Genomic DNA, 8,531 nt, shown 5'->3' with positions numbered 1-8,531 from the left:
CTTGCCCTCTCAATTCTTGTCCCTGAGCTACTTATTTACTATATCGAAAATAAAATAAGAAATATGTTTTTGCCATAATATCTACCTTAAATCACTTTGCTAATTGCATATTGTAACTTGTTTGTAGCCTAAATACTGAAATTTGCACTTAAAACTGTCATTTTGTAACTTTTGGATATGCCAGTAAAAACTTGGCTGTGCAGTAAATTTTGGGTGTTGTGTCAGTAAATTTCAATCTGGTAGGTTGGCAACACTGATGGCTAGTGGCTAGACAGGATCTAGTAAAGTCCTACAGGTTCGCTCCTTCCTCCCAGCCTGTATCTGGGTTGCATGTTTTTTCTTTTGGGGGGAAAGAGTACACGTTTCTGCTGGTTTTGGTCTATGGAGATCTCTGTAATCTTGTGACAAATTCAGTTTTGCCAAAATTGCTTCTCTTATACCTACTAGTGAACATCAGAACACGAGTGACACTTCCCTATATTTTCTGTCTTCCTTAAAACCTGTACTATTTGCCCATCACTGAAAAATAGATTTCTGTGTTCAGCTGGCATGTGACAGTAAATGCTACACAATAGTAAAACTGAAAGTTTTGTCTTCTGTGTAAATATAAAAAGTGGACTAAAGATTGTTTGTATACATGTGTTTCTGTGAATGCTCTTTAAAAAGATTTTTCACGTTACCAAAAAAAAAACCTCACAAAATATGGCAATGTCAATCATCAATCTGTTTAAAGCCATGCAATTATTAGGAACATATGAAAAGCAGAACTGGATTAAAGTTCTTGCCAACTGCTGAACTGATTCTACATGTGCAAGAGAGAAAAAGACAGATGCAGAGGGCTCCCTAACTGTACCACAGCATACACATTACATGTTATCAGTAAGTAATTCATACAAAGGATTTGTTTTTTGAGTCTACAAGGAATGTTCAGACAGGCTACATAGATAATTCTAGAACATTCAAAATCATATTCATGGGCTATGGCTAACTGAATTCAAAACTTGCCTTAAGGGTGAATGTTTCAACATGAGTTTAAGGGTCCCATCGCTGGCAGACTTGTTCATTATAGCAATGGCTAGCAGTGTTGCCAACTGCCAGTATTTTTACTGGCAGCCAGTAAAAAATTGGCACTTTTCTCCTGCCAGTAAATGCCAGTGAAAGGAAAAGGTTGCCAGTAAAAAATATGGCTATGATGCTTGGCTGAGACCATCCGAGTGCCTGCTACAGTGTGTACGGACAGTGCAGGCAGTGTGTCACGTGAAGTCATGGTGCAAGGGAATGGAGCACCTGGAGCCTCATGTGCAGGTCTGCAGAACGGGAGGAATGCAAGCCAGGAGTGGACAAAATTGACCACCTGGCATGGAGAGAGAGGGTCACTGTGACTCAGGAAGGGACGTGTCATGTTGGTGAGGTGCCATCATCATCTGTGCTGCTGCACACTGCTGTCAGTGTCACTGTGAGAGTCAATTTCATGTGTGTGTGTGCCGCCCATTCCAATCTCTTGCCCTCTCAATTCTTGTCCCTGAGCTACTTATTTACTATATCGAAAATAAAATAAGAAATATGTTTTTGCCATAATATCTACCTTAAATCACTTTGCTAATTGCATATTGTAACTTGTTTGTAGCCTAAATACTGAAATTTGCACTTAAAACTGTCATTTTGTAACTTTTGGATACGCCAGTAAAAACTTGGCTGTGCAGTAAATTTTGGGTGTTGTGTCAGTAAATTTCAATCTGGTAGGTTGGCAACACTGATGGCTAGTGGCTAGACAGGATCTAGTAAAGTCCTACAGGTTCGCTCTTTCCTCCCAGCCTGTATCTGGGTTGCATGTTTTTTCTTTTGGGGGGAAAGAGTACACGTTTCTGCTGGTTTTGGTCTATGGAGATCTCTGTAATCTTGTGACAAATTCAGTTTTGCCAAGACTGCTTCTCTTATACCTACTAGTGAACATCAGAACATGAGTGACACTTCCCTATATTTTCTGCCTTCCTTAAAACCTGTACTATTTGCCCATCACTGAAAAATAGATTTCTGTGTTCAGCTGGCATGTGACAGTAAATGCTACACAATAGTAAAACTGAAATACACACCTTGAAAACCAAAAACCTTCTGGTACTTGGGGATTTTAACCTGTGGGCAAATTCTGCCCAAGATGCCATCGCAACCGCCTGCGTCAACCAAATGGAAGAACTCGGCCTTCAACAACTGATAAATTCTCCCACCCATGGGTCAGGACACACTTTAGATTTCATCTTCAAACAGAATATGGACATCAAAGTACTTGATAACACTCCACTACCATGGACGGACCACCATGCCAATAAATTTATAATCACCACTAACGGCATCCTCCGAAAACAGAAACACGCAACAGCAACTCACTGGAATAGATCTCAGAAGAAACTTCACTCTGATCTCTTCAAAACTACATTATCAAGCAAAATTCTTTTGCTAAACTCAAACCTCTCAACTGAACAAACACTCAACTTCCTAAACAATACATTACTACAAACAGCAGACTCCGTGGCGCCAAAACGCAGAACACTTATCCGCAAAAAAAACTCCAGTTGGTTTAATGGTACTCTTACCCTACTCAAGCAAGAACGTAGAAGAGCTGAGAGAGCATGGAGAAGAAATCCCACCAAGGAAAACCATGCTAACTACAAAACACGCACTGTGAAATACCACAAGGCAATCTTCAAAGCCAAAAAAGAACATTTCTCAGACACCATCTCATCCGCCTTAAACCGCCCACGTGAACTCTTCAAAATAGTTGCTCAGTCAATGAACCTGACCTGCTTAGAGCCCCCATCAAACGATACTCAAGAATTCTGCAATGAGTTATCAGACTTCTTCATCGACAAAATCGACTTCATTCGAAAATCAATCCATCAAAAAATAACGACCAACCTCACTCAACCAAAGCAAAAAGAGGATAGCATTACGAACTTCACTCAACCGCCAAATTTCTTTTTGTCCCCAATCACCACGGACATGACTAAAAACATCATCAGAAGCCTTCGAGACAGCACATCACCGAACGACATCATCCCCACAAAACTGTTTAAAGAATGTGCCGATATCTTGGCCCTTACCCTAACACATCTCATAAATCAATCATTCAAAGAAGGGATTGTGCCAACCTCCCTCAAGCAAGGCATCGTCAAACCCCTGCTAAAGAAACCCAATCTCAACCCCAAGGACCCTAACTGCCGCAGACCAATAACCAGCCTCAACACCATCTCCAAGATTATGGAGAAAGCAGTAGTACAGCAGCTACAACACCACCTGGATTCACACCAACTCCTGGACCCTCTGCAATCAGGCTTTCGCCCAGGTCATGGCACAGAAACAGCACTTCTGAAGATATGGGACGACGCCCTTGAAGCAGCAGACGACGGAGAACCGAGTCTCCTGGTACTGTTAGGCCTCAGCGCAGCATTCGATACAGTGGACCACAATACTTTACTTGTCCGCCTCGCTGAAGTTGCAGGAGCTACAGATTCTGCTCTAAAATGGTTTACATCCTTTTTAGAGAATCGCTCCCAGACAGTGAAACTAGGAACATTCACCTCGGAAACCCGGGCAGTCTCCTGTGGAGTCCCTCAAGGCTCACCCTTGTCACCAATACTATTCAACATCTACATCCGCCCACTTCTCAATATCATCAGGAAAACCGATCTCTGCTTCCACTCATACGCTGACGACACCCAACTCTACCTTCGTATCAACGGACAAAAAGATCTTCATCAGCAATTACAGAAATGTCTCACTTTAATAGATGACTGGATGACAAGTAGCTCCCTCAAACTCAACGGTTCAAAAACAGAACTTCTTCTCCTACAAGCTAACAAAAATTCCACAACAAAGACTCCGTGGACACCACCCACCATCCTCGGACAGACCATCTCTCCAAGCACCAAAGCCAAGAGCCTCGGAGTCATTTTTGACTCAGGAATGACAATGGATGCACAAATAGGATCAGTGGTGAGCGGATCCCACCATCTTCTCCACCAGCTACGCAGACTAATCCCCTTCATCCCAGAAGAGGACAAAGTTGTGGGAACAATCATCAATTCCCGACTCGACTACGCAAATTCGCTCTACGTAGGACTACCCCAATATCAGCTTGCGCGCTTACAACTCATCCAAAACACGGCGGCAAGACTGTTAACAGGAAAAAAACCCTGGGAATCCATCTCCTCATCCCTAAAGAGCCTACACTGGCTAACCGTGAAGAATCGGATCACTTTCAAGACCCTCTGCCTCACCCACAAATGTATACAAGGAAATGCTCCGCTATATCTCCGGGAGAAAATAAAACACTACACACCGAATCGCAGTCTTCGATCAGCCAACCAAAACCTCCTTATCATTCCCAAATACCGCTACAAAGCAAAGGGAGAACGAAGATTCTCAGTCCAAGGACCCCGACTATGGAATGCTCTTCCTACCAACATCCGCATGGAAGAAAACCACCAGACCTTTCACGTTACCAAAAAAAAAACCTCACAAAATATGGCAACGTCAATCATCAATCTGTTTAAAGCCATGCAATTATTAGGAACATATGAAAAGCAGAACTGGATTAAAGTTCTTGCCAACTGCTGAACTGATTCTACATGTGCAAGAGAGAAAAAGACAGATGCAGAGGGCTCCCTAACTGTACCACAGCATACACATTACATGTTATCAGTAAGTTATTCATACAAAGGATTTGTTTTTTGAGTCTACAAGGAATGTTCAGACAGGCTACATAGGTAATTCTAGAACATTCAAAATCATATTTATGGGCCATGGCTAACTGAATTCAAAACTTATATTACAAATAATTACTGATTATATAGTCAACAAAACTTGATGTCAATTTAATTATATTTCATACATTAACTGACTTGCTCTTGCTGTGGTGGAAAGCAGTGACAGATTGCCAGCCTAGGGCTACTTACCAAACACAACTGGAGTATGCTAAGGTTTTCCTGTATTCAGTCACTTGACGAACATTTATCAGGTAAAATAAATTTAAATTTTGAACTGTCACTAATGCAAAGAGAATACAGGAACTGATATTAGCTAGCAAGTATATATAACAATCACTTCATTGAAACCCCAAATTAAGCTTCGTCAATTATTTTGTTCCTTTTTAACAGTCCTATTTGCTTTAGCAAAGGTTAAAACACCCTGTGCTAGCATCACGCTAGAGAGTTGGATTGCACAGAGTCCAGCAGTCCAGGTCTCAAACAGTCCGGAATAGTCTAACACTCTACCTGCCCATTGCTCCAATCCACTTAACTTTCTGCACAGGGATCCTCAAACTACAGCCCGGCAGGATGATTTACTCGGCCTGCAGACTGCCCCTTTAACATCGCAGCACTCCCCCTCCCCTCTGCTACCTTAATCACACAAGACAAGAAATGTGACAATCTGGTAGGTTAAGAAGCGGGTGATTGGTTACTAGGCAGCAGGGCGGTCCCAGCAATCAATGACCTACCTTTTACTTGAAAAGTCCCGCCCTTTGTCTGGACCTGTCATGCTTTGCATCTTGTAGCAGAGGGGAGGGGGAGTGCTGTGATGTTATAGACGGGGTAGTGTAATACCTCTGGGGGGCTCTGTGATGGGGGATCTGTTATGGGGGGCTTTGTGATGGGGGGATCATTATTGGGGGCTTTGTGATGGGGGTCTGTGATGGGGGATCTGTGATGCAGGCTTTGTGATGGGGGGGATCAGTGATTGGGGAGTCTGTGATGGGGTGCTTTGTGATTGGGGAATCTGTTATGGGGGATTTTTGATGGGGGGCTTTGTGATGGGGGAGATCTGTTGTTGGGGGCTTTGTGATGGAGGAGGGCTTTTTGATGGGGGGAATCTGTGATGGGGAAGTCTGTAATGGGGGGATCTGCTATGGGGGCTTTGTGATGGGGGATCTGTTATGGGGGTATCAGGGTTGAGTTCACCTGCTAGTGGCACTGGGGTTCACTGGGCCGATGGCTGCAGTTCCAGTGTCCACCAGCAGGTATCTCCCAGAAGCCAGCAGGTTCTGATCAGCCACACCTGGCTCCAGCTGCCAGGTGGATATTTAAGGCTGCTCCTCCCTTCCCCCTATCCTGTCTGATTGCTTCCTTGCTACCAGATTCCTATCCTGAACCTTCCTGTGTCCTGATCCGTCCTGCACCCCTCTGCCTTGCTTCCTGCTCTTGTACCCAGTCATGTTTCCCTTCCTTGCATCCCTGTTACCTTTGTCCCTTATGTTGTAGATATTGTATATAAATAGTAGTTAGGTTAGTTATTTTTGTTCTTGTTTGCTGGAGTGGTTTATGTTTTCACTGGTTGCTGTGTATGTTTCTTGGTGTGTGTTCACTGTAAATAAATATCACTTTAATGATAAATACATTGTTTGGTCTCAATTTCCTCGTGTAGCTACGTGTCTGGTCTCTTTAGCCGCTGATTCCTGACATAATAGTGATGACCCCTAACTACCAGATCTGCTACACTTAAGAACTGAGAGCCAGTTACTGGAGTTTTTTGCCTTTGTCAAAATGCTTAGAGTGAAGGTTATTTGCCGTGTAGGGGATAAAGCTTTGTGTCGTTCACTTTGGCAGGATCTCGCTGAGGAGGAGCTGTTGGGAAGCATTCCGACAGCACATGCCTTAGCTGTTGAGGGCAGATTCTCCCTTAGTAACGTGCAACCCTTGATTCAGGTCTGTTCTGAGCTGCTATTTCAGTTTACCACACAGGGCCATGATGTTTTCACTCCTCCATTTACTATGTACCAGGCTGGCAGGCTTTTTTGTTTCCTTTTTAATCACCTGCTGATGGTGTCTATGCCTCCTCCATGCTGATGGTGTCCATGCCTCCTCCATGCTGATGCCACCTGCTGATGGTGTCCATGCCTCCTCCATGCTGATGACACCTGCTGATGGGGTCCATGCCTCCTCCATGCTGATGCCGCCTGCTGATGGGCTCCACGTCTCCTCCATGCTGATGCCGCCTACTGATGGGGTCCATGCCTCTTCCATGCTGATGACGCCTGATGATGGGGTCCATGCTTTTTCAATGCTGCTGCTGCTTGCTGATGGGGTCCATTCCTCATCCATGCTGCTGCTTGCCAATGGGGTCCATTCCTCCTCCATGCTGCCGCTTGCCAATGGGGTCCATTCCTCCTTCATACTGCCGCTTGCCGATGGGATCCATTCCTCCTCCATGCTGCTGTTTGCCAATGGGGTGCATTCCTCAACCATGCTGCTGCCTGCCTTGGGTGACCTACCATCTGCTGCCAAGACTGCCGCCCGGCCAGACTGTGCTGATTCCGGGGCCGCCGCCCAGGCCAGTGCTGACTCTGGGGCTGCCGCCCAGCCGGTTGCTACTGATTCCAGGGCTGCTGTCTGGCCGGACTACGCTGATTCCAGGGCTGCTGTCCAGCTGGACTATGTTGATACCTGTGCCGCTGCCCAGTCTGATGTGCCTCTGCCTGTTGCCCAGCCTGCTGATCCGGTGCCTGCTTCCCAGCTTGCCTCTGGACATCCTGTGCCCAACAACCCGCCTGCCTCTGAGGGTCTGCTGTCCGATGACAAGTCTACCATTGATCTTAGATATCTTCTCCCTATCACCACGCTGGGTTCTATTGACTCTATGCCAGCTGCTCAGTTGGATTGTTATGCAAAGGCTGAGTGTCCACCTGCTAATGGGTCATCTGCTGCGAAAACAGAAAAGAGAGGGCGCACCAGCCTTGTGCATTATCCTTTGATACATTTATTAAGAAAAAACATTATTAAAAACTACTCACAAAAGGTCGAAAGAAAATCACGCTTGTAACAATCTTTGACTTGTAACAGTCCGTCCACTGATAGCAGTCTCCAGGTCCTGAAGAGAGGACGTGCGAACCACTGCTGGCTGGCGCGTTTCAAAGGTTTTACCTTCTTCCTCAGAGCCTCTGGGTCATCTGCTGGGCCGGAGATTCCTTTGACGTTTACCTCGATTGAGTCCCTCTGGCAGTGTGTTGCTTCTAAGGTGCCAAAGCCTGGTGGTCCGGACATACCCTTGGTAACTGGTAGCGGCATCTGCCTTCATGGCCCTGGTCATGGTAAGCTTCTGGGGAATGACAGAGTACGATCTGTGCCTTGCCATGATCTGGATGCAATTGCCACAGCTCCTGGTGTACTAGGGGACCCGGGTCGGGTAACCAGTGCCTCAGAGAGACCTAGGTGGTTTTTGATGTGCAGAGCAAGTCCTGGAAACCAGGCAAGATACAGAGTTATGATGAGACACTTCAGTGTCTGGGTTCCGGTACTGTCACATGACCCCAGGGCTAAGTCTGCAGATAACCTGTGGAACCCCAGCATCGGGGTACCTGCTGTCTCGAGGGACTACCAAATACTGTACATCTCAGTGGATCTGACCAGCAGAAAACCCAGCCAGTTTTGAAATCCCTGCGGCGGGGTTCTCGCCAAGCCTTCGGACGTTGGCAGTGGGGTACTCAGTTGGCTTGCAAACCCCGGTAGTAGGTCCTTATGGAGTGCCCAGAGGCCGCTCCT

The sequence above is a fragment of the Aquarana catesbeiana genome, linkage group LG01 (genome assembly GCF_042186555.1).
Source record: "Aquarana catesbeiana isolate 2022-GZ linkage group LG01, ASM4218655v1, whole genome shotgun sequence".
NCBI classification, from domain to species: Eukaryota; Metazoa; Chordata; class Amphibia; order Anura; family Ranidae; genus Aquarana; species Aquarana catesbeiana.
Note: the sequence above shows the minus strand (reverse complement) of the source record.